We start from the raw sequence: 11,815 nt of genomic DNA, 5'->3' as shown, positions 1-11,815 counted from the left end.
CAGTCTGTAGCCAATCTTCTCCTTAGTTTCATCTACTGTGCTGGTAATCTGTCCTTTGAGTTTCCAATTCTGAGATCAGTGGCTTCCCAGCTGGTTCTATTTCTTTTTTTTTTTTTTTTTTCTTTGTAGTCCTCGCTGTCTTGGAACTCTATGCAGATCAGGCTGACCTCAAACTCACAGAGATCTACCTGTTTCTGCCTCCCGAGCGCTGGAATTTAAGGCATGCACCTGGCCAGCTGGTTCTTTTTCAAAGATGACCTATCTGCCCTATCTGCGCAGTCTCTTTAGTCCCTGCTCGGTTCTTAGAGATTTCTCTTTCCTTCTTGAAAAAATACACAAATCATTGTTTCATTCATTAGTAGTCTCCGTGTGGTCATGACAGACCTGAGGCTCTGAGGGTTTACTCACACTGCAGCCTGTTTCCGCCAGCTCTTCCTTTCTGTTCTGTGTCAGTGTCAGTGTCATTCTCCAACCCCCAGCTGCTAAGTCTGCTTTAATTTTCTTGATAGGATTCTCTCCAGTTCTATCCACTTTCTTGCAAATGGCATAACTTCTCTTCTTCATGGCTGAATGAAATCCACCTGTATTCAAACCACATTCTCTGCATCTGCCCCGTGTTACCTCCATATTATCTGAGGACCAACTAGTGATGGCGATGATGCAGGGGTGGGGTTGACATTGGGTGACATTTCAACCCAATGTCAAAAGCAGGACAGGCAGGTTCCATTCTCTGGCCTTCCGCAAGGTGCAGTTTACTTTTCATTCTTGCCAGCACTGTGGACATTGACCTCTAGGGGCATTGGCATGGCAGACTCTTTCTTTAATGACCAGCAGCCTACAAGTAGCACTGACTCAGTGGACTGATGCTATGAAGGAGTCTCCTGTTACCTCCCCCTGTGGAAGCCAGGGTTGCCCTCCTACTTCTCTACTCTTGGGCAGCTCTGGAAATAGCAGCCATTGGTCTCTGGCCTCTCCTGCCAGTGTTCTTTTAATCTTACACCAACTCAACAATATAGGGGTGGGGTTACTCCTTACCTGACATTTTAATCACATCAGGGGAACGATCAAAGGACTCTAACCTGGCAGCACGACAGAGACAGCTGGTATCCCTAAGAAATTTCCAGAACTTTTGGTGACTTTTAGCCCACCTTTATTCTTAACACACCAAGTGACAAAGATGTCTGTGGTTGTGGTTGATTCTGCTGGAGTTGTATTCCCTTTGCATGAGCTCTCCAGCACTGGGAGGAAGGAAGGGACCTCAGTGTTCGCACCCTAAGAAGAAAGAGGGGGATTTATTTTTTAAATTTCAGGCCTAATGGCATAAGCTGTAACCCCAGCCACTCTGGAGACTGAAGCAGGAAGACTAAATATAAGCTTAGACAAGCCCTGTTTCAGAATCAAAAGTGTGTGTGTGTGTGCACGCGCGCGCGTGTGTGTCTGTCTGTGTGTCTGTGTCTGTGTGTGTGTCTGTGTGTGCGTGTGTGCATGTGTGTGTGTCTGTCTGTGTGTGTGCGTGTGTGTGACAGAACCACATGGGGGTGGGGGTGGGTTCCAGCTATAGCACTGAAAAAAAAAAGTGACAGGAAATGAAGTTGAATTTTAAAAGCTTCAATACCATAACACTAAAATGGAACAATGTCTCACACCAACCAAACTTGGACTGGTGGGTATTAGATGCCGGACGGAATCAGAAGTCCTGGGAGAGAGGAAACTGGATTGTCTGGTGGGTGCCAACACCTCAGCCCTCATTTTCCCTAAAATGGAGCCCTCGTTCCAGCTCCCACCTACCGTCACACTTCTGAGTCAGAGGGAAAAATAACCCAGCAGCAATTTGTCTTCCTCAAGCGCTGCCCGAGCACTTCGAAGTTTTTTTTCACAGCTGAGTTATTTCTGATCTCGGTTCTGGCAGAAAGAAATCTAGAGCAACAGTGGCGGGGGGGACGTTTGGAAGCTGTGCCAAGCCAAACAGTGTCTAAAAGTCTACAGCTGAGCAGCCAGCCTAGGGGAAAGCGTGTTTCCACTCACAAAAACACCTAAGATTGCCTGGGATGTGAAATCAGAGAGGAGAATCGGGAAAAATCCACGAGCTTGGATATAAGGTGGCCTCCCTCCAGTCTTGAGCACAGGGCTCCACACACTGTGCTAAGAGCCTGTGAAGGACCCTGGAGGCTCGGCAAGCTCTGAGGCCTCTGGAGGTAAAAGCATGACAAAGTAGTGTGTTGATGGACAAGTCACCTTACTGGCCTCCACTCCTGTAACCAGCAGGTTGATGGTCAAGCGCCAGGCGTCAGCCGAGCTGTGGAGTAAGTGTTATCTATGCCACCCTATGTCACCTTACAGAGCCACAGTGCCAAGCAAGTTCCTAATGCTTCCTGACCCCTTGGTACAACAGAGGGTAAAGCATGTTGTACTGATATTCAAAAGATGACTGGTGGTGATGACTGGTGATGGTGATAGTGTTGATGGGGGTAGTGATGGTGATAATAGTGATGATGAGGATAAGGGTGATGATAATAGTGATGGTGATGGCAGAGATGATGATAATGGTGATGAGAGTTATGGTGGTGATAGGGATGGTGTCATGTTGATGGTGATGATAATGGTAATGGCAATGATGACAGTGGTGACAGCAATGATGGTGATGATAATAGCAATAAGGGTGTAGAAGACATTGAATCTGAGAGACAGGATTGAGGTTATTTTTTAAATGGACTATGAAGGCTGGGGACATGGCTCAGTCAGCAAAGTGTTTGTCACATGAGCATGAGAACCTGAATCTGAACACCTAGCATTTGTGGTTTTTATGTGTCTAAAAAAGCCAGGCATGTGTCAGGCATGGTAGTACATACCTTTGGTTTCAGCATTCTGGAAGCAGAAGCAGGTGGATCTCTGAGTTCAAGACCAGCCTGGTTTACAGAGCAAATCCCCAAGAAAGCCAAGGCTATACAGAAAAACTCTGTCTCAAAAACAAACAAAACAGGCACAACAGTACCAGCCTATAGCCCAGCACTGGGTAGGCAGGCAGAGGCATGAAGATGCCTAAGATGCTTTGGTCAGCCAGACTGGCCCAATCTGTGAGTTCCAAGTTCACTAAGGTGGGGAGCAACCCAACATCAACCACAGGTTTCACATGTAAATGAATGCACACACTTTTTTGCACACACACACACACACACACACACACACACACACACACACACTGAGTTTATTGATCCCTGATCCAGAAATAGTTAGAAACATAGCATCAGCTCCCAATTTCAACCCCAACCTCTGGGAGCAGCAGCCTGGGTCTGTACCCAGAAGGTGATGAGGCAGAGGGATCTCTGGACAAGTGAGTGGATGGGTGGATGCTGAGAACCCCAGAACACCATCCCACCACATCCTGGAGTGTCGACTCTGGCTTTACCATCTACGGAAATATAGGAAAGCTTGTGCAGGGAGGCTCAGCACCTGGGAAAAGAGCTTTCTGAATATTGTCCAGGCGACTCCTGAATCTGCCCATCTTCTGAGCTATTTGAAAAGCTCACCTTAGACACTTCATATTCAGAGATAGACCAACCAGTGACTGTTTCTGTGAACAGACAACAGGGAATCCACAGCTAGGTGAGGTGAGCTGTACACCAAAACAAAGTATCACTAGAAAATAACTCACTAAATAGTGTCTGCAGCCATAACCCAGCCAAGCCTGGCTAGTCCCTTCCACCAGTGAGGGCTTGGGAGACGCAGGCAGGGTCCTCACTCTTCATGTGGAGGCTGGAATACCTGCTGACATCAATCTCCACATCGACTCTCCTGCAAGTCTCTTAGGTCTTTCCCAGACATAGGCACAGTGGGAAAGTCAGAGCCACAGGCTGGGAGGGACCACAGTCACCACTGAGTGTTCCTACCACAAGGGACTGTCTTCTTGTGTCAGCTTTGGTATAACCTTTCCACAGTCCACTTGGGGTCACATTTTTCACAGATTTGGTGAGGCTGTTGGTTTCTGACTTTCTGAAATTACATACAGCAGCCATGCTAGGGAGCTGTCTTGTGTTGCTAAGAAAAAGGAGGCTGGGAAGCTGCCTAGGGGGTCCACTCTTGTATTGGATGAGCTTCATTAAAGCACTAGGGATGAAGCTGTTGGCCCTGGGCACAGCACTCTGGGCCAGAGTATAGAGTCTATAGCCATGAGTTCAGCACCCTTAAACATGGGTCACAGAGCCTATGGCTGTGGATAAAGCACTGCTGGTGTGGATTATAAAGTCCCTAGTGTGGGCTACACATAGTAGCTGGGAACAGCTGACAAGAGCAGTAGGGACTCCACTTTACTGTCTGATGATTAGACTTCACTTAAGGATGCAGCCCAAGGCTGGGCATGATGACTCAGGCCTATAATCCCAGGATATGGGAAACCCTCTGAGGCAAGAGAAATGCCATAAGTTCAAAGCCAGCCTGGGTTCCACAATAAGAGCTAAATCCTGTGTTAAAATAAACCTACACACAAAAGCTACAGCTAGCAAATCTGTGTTGATGGCTGTCACAGAAATGTTGACAGTGACAAAGGTAGCCTAAAGCCAGGCAGACAGGTCCAGACTCTATATCTGTAATTCAGGAAAATGGGAGGCTGCATGGAGAGATCTAAGGAGACACACCAGCAAAATCCACCCCAATATGGGAAAGAAAAGCTGACCAATATGCCAGATGGGATTGGTGGTCAGTGATTAAGAGTAGTGACTGCTCTTTCAAAGAACCTAGGTTTGATTCCTGGCATCTACTTGGTGGCTTGCAACCACCTGTAACTACAATCCCAGATGAACTGGGCCCTCTTCTGGCCTCCTTGGGCACCAGAAACACACAGGGTGCACAAACATACTGGCAAACAAAACACACACACATATAAAGTAAAATTAACTTTTTAAAATTCAAACCAAAACAACAACTATAGTCATGAAACATTATTCAATAGTCCAGATGCAAATGGGAGAAGATGGACAGGTAACCACAGTGTTTTTAATTTGTCTTTTGAGACAAGGTCTCATAGTGTGGCTCTGGCTATCCTGGAACTCACAATGTAGACCAGGCTGGTTTTTAATTCAGAGATCCATCCATCTTCACTGCCTCCAACGTGCTGGGATTAAAGGCATGTGCCACCACACCCTGCAACTACAGTGCTTCTTAACAAAATTTTCAGAGCCACTTGCCCACATTCAGTTGACTAAAATAAAAGCCAAAAACAAAGGAAAGAACAAAGTAATTTTCCTACTCTGAGGTTATGCCTCAAATCAGCCCGGGGCTTTTAAAATGGGGGATCCACCTTCTTGTCTCCAACTTGACACTTGGCCTTTCTTTAACCTGAAAAGCACTTTGAGGCCCTGTTGTATCACAGGGAAGTGACATTTCCAGTTTCCCCCATCTGCACCTAACTGCCTAGTCTTATTTGTCATCCCTGTCAAAGACAGCCAGTTTTAGATCAGGACTCCTCAATGTTGCCCTGTGTCCCTTCCTCCCAGGCCCCAGCTGACTAAGAGTAGGTGCTAATGACTAGCCACCGACATGTGGCCCTCAAGAAACACCACCACAGATAATATAGGGCCCTCTTCCCATCTTCAATCACAGATGTCACCTCTCTCCAAGCCAAAGGGGGTTTCCCTGGTACTCAGCCTCGATTTTCCCTACCCTTACTCACAGAAGAGGATGGCAGCTGTCCCTAAGGAGTCAGCCCCCAGAACAGGTGTCTGAGATGGAAGTTTAAGAGAGAGAGTATACACTTCTGCCCCTTCTGCCTCTCCATGTCAGTCTCTGCCACCAAGTCACCATGAAAGGGATTTAGTTCTCCTATGGGGATTTGACTCCTAATGGCCTTCCTGTTCTGTCACAGCTGGGATAGTGGGGGCATGCCATCCTGGTTGTCCCCGCCCAAGCAGGCATTGCCCACAATCTCCATGGGTTTCTTACTGTGAGTAATGCCTGTTAAAGGAAATAAAAGAGTGATGAATCCAAAGAGTATTTTGGGAAACAGGAGCAATAGGAACTCTTGGGTGTTGAAAGAGGTGTGACAATGTCTCCCTCGAAACAGCAGGAAAGGCATTAGCTGGACAGAAAAGAACTTGAGATAAGACACAGTTGTCAGCATGGGACAGATTGAGAATGGAACGACTTATTTTTAAAAAAAATTAATCCAAAGGCTGAAAAGATGGCTCAGTGGGTAAAGGTGCTTGCTGTCAAGACTGACTCAGCCTGAGTTCAAATCCTGTGGCCCACATGGTAGAATGAGAGACCTGATTCCCACAGCCTGTCCTCTGACCTCCACTTGTGAGCTGTGGCATGCACTCCCCCAGGATAAATAAATAAATGTTGAGAGAGAGAGAGAGAGAGAGAGAGAGAGAGAGAGAGAGAGAGAGAGAGAGGAAATCAGTTTGAATGCATTCTTCCCATCTACCATGCATGCTGAACAAAGACAATTCATAAAACAAATAAACCCTAGGAAGATCAGCAAACCTTTATGTGGAAAGTGAGCAGAGCTTTAAAGTCAACAAGAATACTCTTTTTTTTTAGGAAAGTAGAATGGATCTGGATATATGAAAACATGGCTTCTCTGTGCCACAGACAAAACTAATGGGTGGAGGATGGGAAGAGAGATTGACAACCAGACTAAGGGCAGTGGGTTAACCTCCACAGCCCTCCTGGTAAGGGAAGCCTTAAACCAACAAGACTTTTATTTTCTTTTATTTTTTGGAACTTGACAAAATGATACCAAATTTCATCTGGAAAAATAAACACATGGGACCAGCCAGGGAACACATAAGGAGACACAGAAGTAATGAAGGCACGCTGGCTTTACCAGATGTTCAGCTGCTGAGAACGGGAAGGTGCAGTCTTTTTTAAAGTGTTGGAGTGCTGGAAAAGGAGCGGCTGGAGTCAAGCCTAGGCTGGTGGGAGCGCTGCAGAATCAGCAACGAAATGGGAGGGGGTGGGTGCTTCCTATCGGAGAGGAAAATGCATTGTTCAAAGCAAGGCGCCGAGATAACTGGAAGTCAGCCAGCTGGAAAAAATAAAACAGAATCCCTACCTCACCCCTTATACCCAAATAGATTCCAGATGGAGCCAACATTTAAACAAACAAAAAAAATGAACCATAAAAGTTCTCAAAGAAAACATAGGTGAACTTATTTATAGTCTTGGAAATGTCTTTCTGAACAAGAGAGAGAACTTAGAGGCCACACTGGGGCAAAAAGCATCATCCGGGAAAAGAGATGAGGGTTAAGTGCTCATGGACTCGCTGGTATTAAAGGGTTTGGTTGACAGTGGGAAGGAAAACAGGCTTTCCACACAAAATGACTTGAGATAGGACAGTGTCTAGATGACCAGCCATGGATCTGGGAAATGCTAGGAAAAAAAATGTGAACTTCAATCCATCTCTGCTCAGCCTGAAAATCAACCATTTAGACTCAAAATAAAGTCTAGACTAGAAGCCATTCCCACACTATGGTAACACCAGGCAGCTCTCTGGGTGGATGAAGAGGTGTGTGACTATAAATGGACTGAGGATTCTAGAGGCTTAAGACATATTCCTGGCAGGTAGCATGGTGTACACCTGTGGTCCCAGCTCTAGGGATGCAGGCTGAGGCAAGAAGACTGTGTATTCAAGGCTAGCCTGGTCTACATAAGCAACACTGTGTCTCAAAAACCAAGAGCCAGGGCTAGGACTGAGGATGCCTCTCAGTGGTACACCATTTGCCTAGCATACCCAAGGATTTCTAGCCAGCATCTCCAAGAAACAACAAACAAACAAAAAAGTGAGGACCCGGATTCTGTAAACACAGGCCAATTTAAATGTGTGGGGCTGACAGGACTGGATGGTTGAGTGGGTAGGAGTGCTTGCTGCTCCCCCATGCAAGCCTGACAACTTGAGTTTTGTACCTCATTAGCAGAGAACCAACTGACTTGCACACCTAACTTGCACACACCTAAGAATGCATTGCTTACACACTCACACCTCATACCCACGATGATGATGATGATGAAGTTGCCACTGGATGGCCCGTGCCTGTCATCTTGGCACTTGTGAGGTAGAGGCAGGAAGATCAAGATTTCAAGACTAGCCTTGGCTACATGAAACTGTGCCTCAGAAACAAAACAAAAGAAAGATAACAAGAATTGACAAGGATTTTTGTTCAGTTCCCAGCACTATAAAACAAAGTCTGGATGGATGGCTGGATAGATAGACAGACAGACAAACAAACATAATTATCCAAGATCTGTTAATCCTAACAAAAAGAACCACAAATGTCTGTAGAAATGTTTCAAACACCATAAACATATAATTTGGTTTACACCATGTATTTTGATAGCTATTTAGTAGTCTGTATATGAAAATAACCAAAAAAAAAAAAAGTTACCCAGTCCCCATTTATGCTTTTTTTTCCTGGGTTTCTCATGAGATGCATTGCTGTGATGAATGGCTGGTGTGCAGTTTTACAGACACATGTGAATAGATTTATGTAAAAAGTTCTCAATGATGTGTCGCTGGGTGAACCAGCCTTGCTGTTAGAGATGCTCTACCACTGAGCAACAGCCCAGCCCTAAACTGTGTGTGTGTGTGTGTGTGTGTGTGTGTGTGTATGTGTGTGTAAGAGAGAGAGAGAAAGACAGACAGACAGAGAGAGAGAGAGAGAGAGAGAGAGAGAGAGCCTATCTGTGAGTGTAGAGGCCAGAGATTGATGTTAGCTGTTTTTCTCTTTTGCCTTCCATCTCATTTTTGAGATAGGGTCTCTCACTGAACCTGGCACTTGCCTGTCTCTGTCTGTCCCCAGCGCTGAGGTTACAGGCTCCTGCTACCATACCTAGCTTCATACTTAGTATGCTGGTGGATCAGACTCAGGCCTTCCTACTTACGTGAAAAGCACTCTACCACATTGAGCCATCTCTGCACCCTGAGAGTTCTGACAGACACCAGGAAACATCCAGCTCATGCTGAACTGTTGTGTGTGAGGACTTCTATGTTCATATATCACAGTCAAACCAAGAATTACATCATTCGCCAAATATGTTTTCCAAGGTGGAGACAAGACAAGCCAGCCATGGGAGGCAGAGGCAGGAGGCACAGGAGTTCAAGTTCATTCTCAGCTACATAGAAGTTTGAGGCCAACCTGGGCTACATTTACACTTCGCCTAAAACAGCAACAAAGACCCGGTGGGGTTATAGCTGTGTGGTTAAGCACTTGCTTAGTTTGTCATGCCTGGTTCCACCCCAGTGACTCAGGAACACACACACACACACACCAAAGGATGGAGTTGGGAGAGTAAGAACTAATGAAGGCCATAAAGAGCCCCTTCACAGGCATAGGGTCCTGAAATTGATTAACAATTAAGAAGTCTGCTTTTGTTCTGCCACTGGCCTGCAATGAAGTCCCCAGTGTGTTCCTTCATCTCCTTGGGTCCTGTTTTTTTTCATCTGTAAAGCCACAGGAATGATGTCAGGTGGTGGTGTCTTATGCCTTTCATCCCAGAACTTGAGAGGCAAAGGCAGGTGGATCTCCATGAGTTTGAGGCCAGCCTGGTCTACAGAGAGGATTCCAGGACTAAGCTACACAGAGAAACCCTACTTCAGAAAGAGAAAAGGAGGGGGCAGTGGACTGAAATAAACCCGTTTCTCACATACCTACTTAGCACATGGCAAGGAAGAGTGAAGCTCTGAGGTGGAGAGATCAGGTGGCAGTAACCTGAAAGACAGCCACATCTGGGATGTCCAACCTGTCACCACCTGGGCAGAACTGGCTCTGGTCCCATTCCCCCATTGGAGACCACTGAAGGCTGAGAAGTCAAGTCCTCCATTGACAGTGTGTGGCTATCCTGTCCTGGGGTATGTTGGAGCTCAGGTCTACCTTCCTGGTTTCTGAGGCACGAGGGACTCTACCTTGGGTACTGATCTAGACCCTAACATGACCTGTTACTCACAGCCTTGGAAAGCTACACTCAACCCCTTGACTGAGTGCCTGAGGCTCAGGGTTCTGGCTCCAGCCTCCCTCTGTGGTCTGGCCAGACTCACAGTCTCCATTTCCCACAAACAGATTTTAAACATGCCCGTTATGTCTCAGAGAGGGCTTTCTTTCCTCCTGGCCTTTGTTCACCTGCAGGGATTCTGCATCCATCTTCAGGAACTGCCTCTGCCCTGAACACTCCCCGTACTGTATGCCCAAGGTTGGAATCAAAGGCCAGAGTTGTACATAGACTATCTGCAAGACATCATCGAAGCCTTCTGACTTGGTGAGCTCAGTATGGTCATAACCTGGGGTCTCTCTCTGTCTCTGTCTCTCCCTTTGTGTGTGTCTGTGTGTGTGTGTGTGTGAGAGAGAGAGAGAGAGAGAGGAAGAGAGAGAGAGAGAGAGAGAGAGAGAGAGAGAGAGAGATAGAGAGAGAGAGAAGCTGGAGTGGACAACTTTGTGGCGCTGGTTCCATCCCTCTACTTTTGTGGGGCTCAAACTTGAGCAGTCAAGGCTGCACCTTTTCCTGAGCCACCTGGCCAGCCCTCCTCATTCAGTTAGGTCTTTGCATTATCTGTTGTCTGTGGAGTATTTCCATGACTCTTGTGAGCAGAAAAATAAGGATTGCATCTTAGTGTGCTGTGGTTAAATTGTGATAGGTAAATGTGAGCTAGAATGGGGGTGGGGGAGAGGTCCAAACAAAGACAGCTAAGATCAGAACCTTATACCTTCTGGCTGGCACTTTCATGTGTCTGACCCCTCCTCTCTTTAAGCACCCACTCCTTCAGCCTCCATGCAAAACCACCCAGCAGCCTCTAAGAACTTACATTCAGAAAAATGAACCTAGAGTCCCTTGTCCCAGGAGTCGCTGCCTGACTTGCTAACTCCCTAAGTGTCCATGGCTAGCTACCTGCCTGAGAGCCTGTGGAAGTCAGGTGCCTCTGTGTGAACTTGGCCCTCATCCCACACCTCAATTTCCTCATTTGTAAAATGGCCATCATTAGCACCTCCTTTGTAACCCTAGGTAAGAATAACATTGAAATTTGTTGTTGTTTGTTTGTTTCAGTGCCAAACTCCAGGCCTGGCTCACAGGCACTCCCTAAAGAGATGTGGTTACTGTCATCTTTACTTGTCAAGATGTCGGGGCGTGCACAAAGCAGCCAGGCCGCCCCTCATGTAAGTATTTAGGAAGTCCCCTGGATGCAGGCCCAGAGACCCAGAATGTGAAAAGGATAAATCGTCTCGCCGCCGAGCTGGACAAAGTCTGTGCGGGCCCGCAGAGGGGGAAGGGGTGAGGGCCGCCCAGGGTTTAAGCTGGGGACAATGGGCGCCGTCTGAGCTGGCCAGAGCCTCTTCTTTGAGTCCAGAGAAGACCTATTTTCTCGTTTAAAGCCTTAAAGAGCCATTAAGTTGGGCAAATCCCTGGTAAAACAGCTGGAACCCTAAGTAGCAATTTAAACAGCCCATTGCCCTTCCATCCCAAGGAACGGGCCCGCTGGACAGCCTATCTCCGGTCCTAGTCTGACATTGTAAGGCTAAGAGGATTGAGTGGGACCCTTCCCTGAATGCAGCCGGCTCTATTTAGCAAACCCGCATTTCCACCCCGCCCCCTCCCCCCCCCCTTTTTTAAGTGTGCAGGCCTAACTCTAATTTTCCCTCCTTTCTCTCCCCTCCTCCTTGAACCATTCTATTCTTTCCCTATGTGGGACTAATGAAGGCCGCACAGAGTCCCCTCGCAGGAACAGAGCCCCGAAATAAAACATGTTTGATTGATCAACTTCAAAAAGTCCTTGGCAGGGGCTGGAAGTGGGAGAGGGAGGAGGCTGGGGGGGCGGGGGAGGCGATCTCCTAGC

The sequence above is a fragment of the Phodopus roborovskii genome, unplaced genomic scaffold (assembly GCF_943737965.1).
Source record: "Phodopus roborovskii unplaced genomic scaffold, PHOROB, whole genome shotgun sequence".
Taxonomy (NCBI): Eukaryota; Metazoa; Chordata; class Mammalia; order Rodentia; family Cricetidae; genus Phodopus; species Phodopus roborovskii.
Note: the sequence above shows the minus strand (reverse complement) of the source record.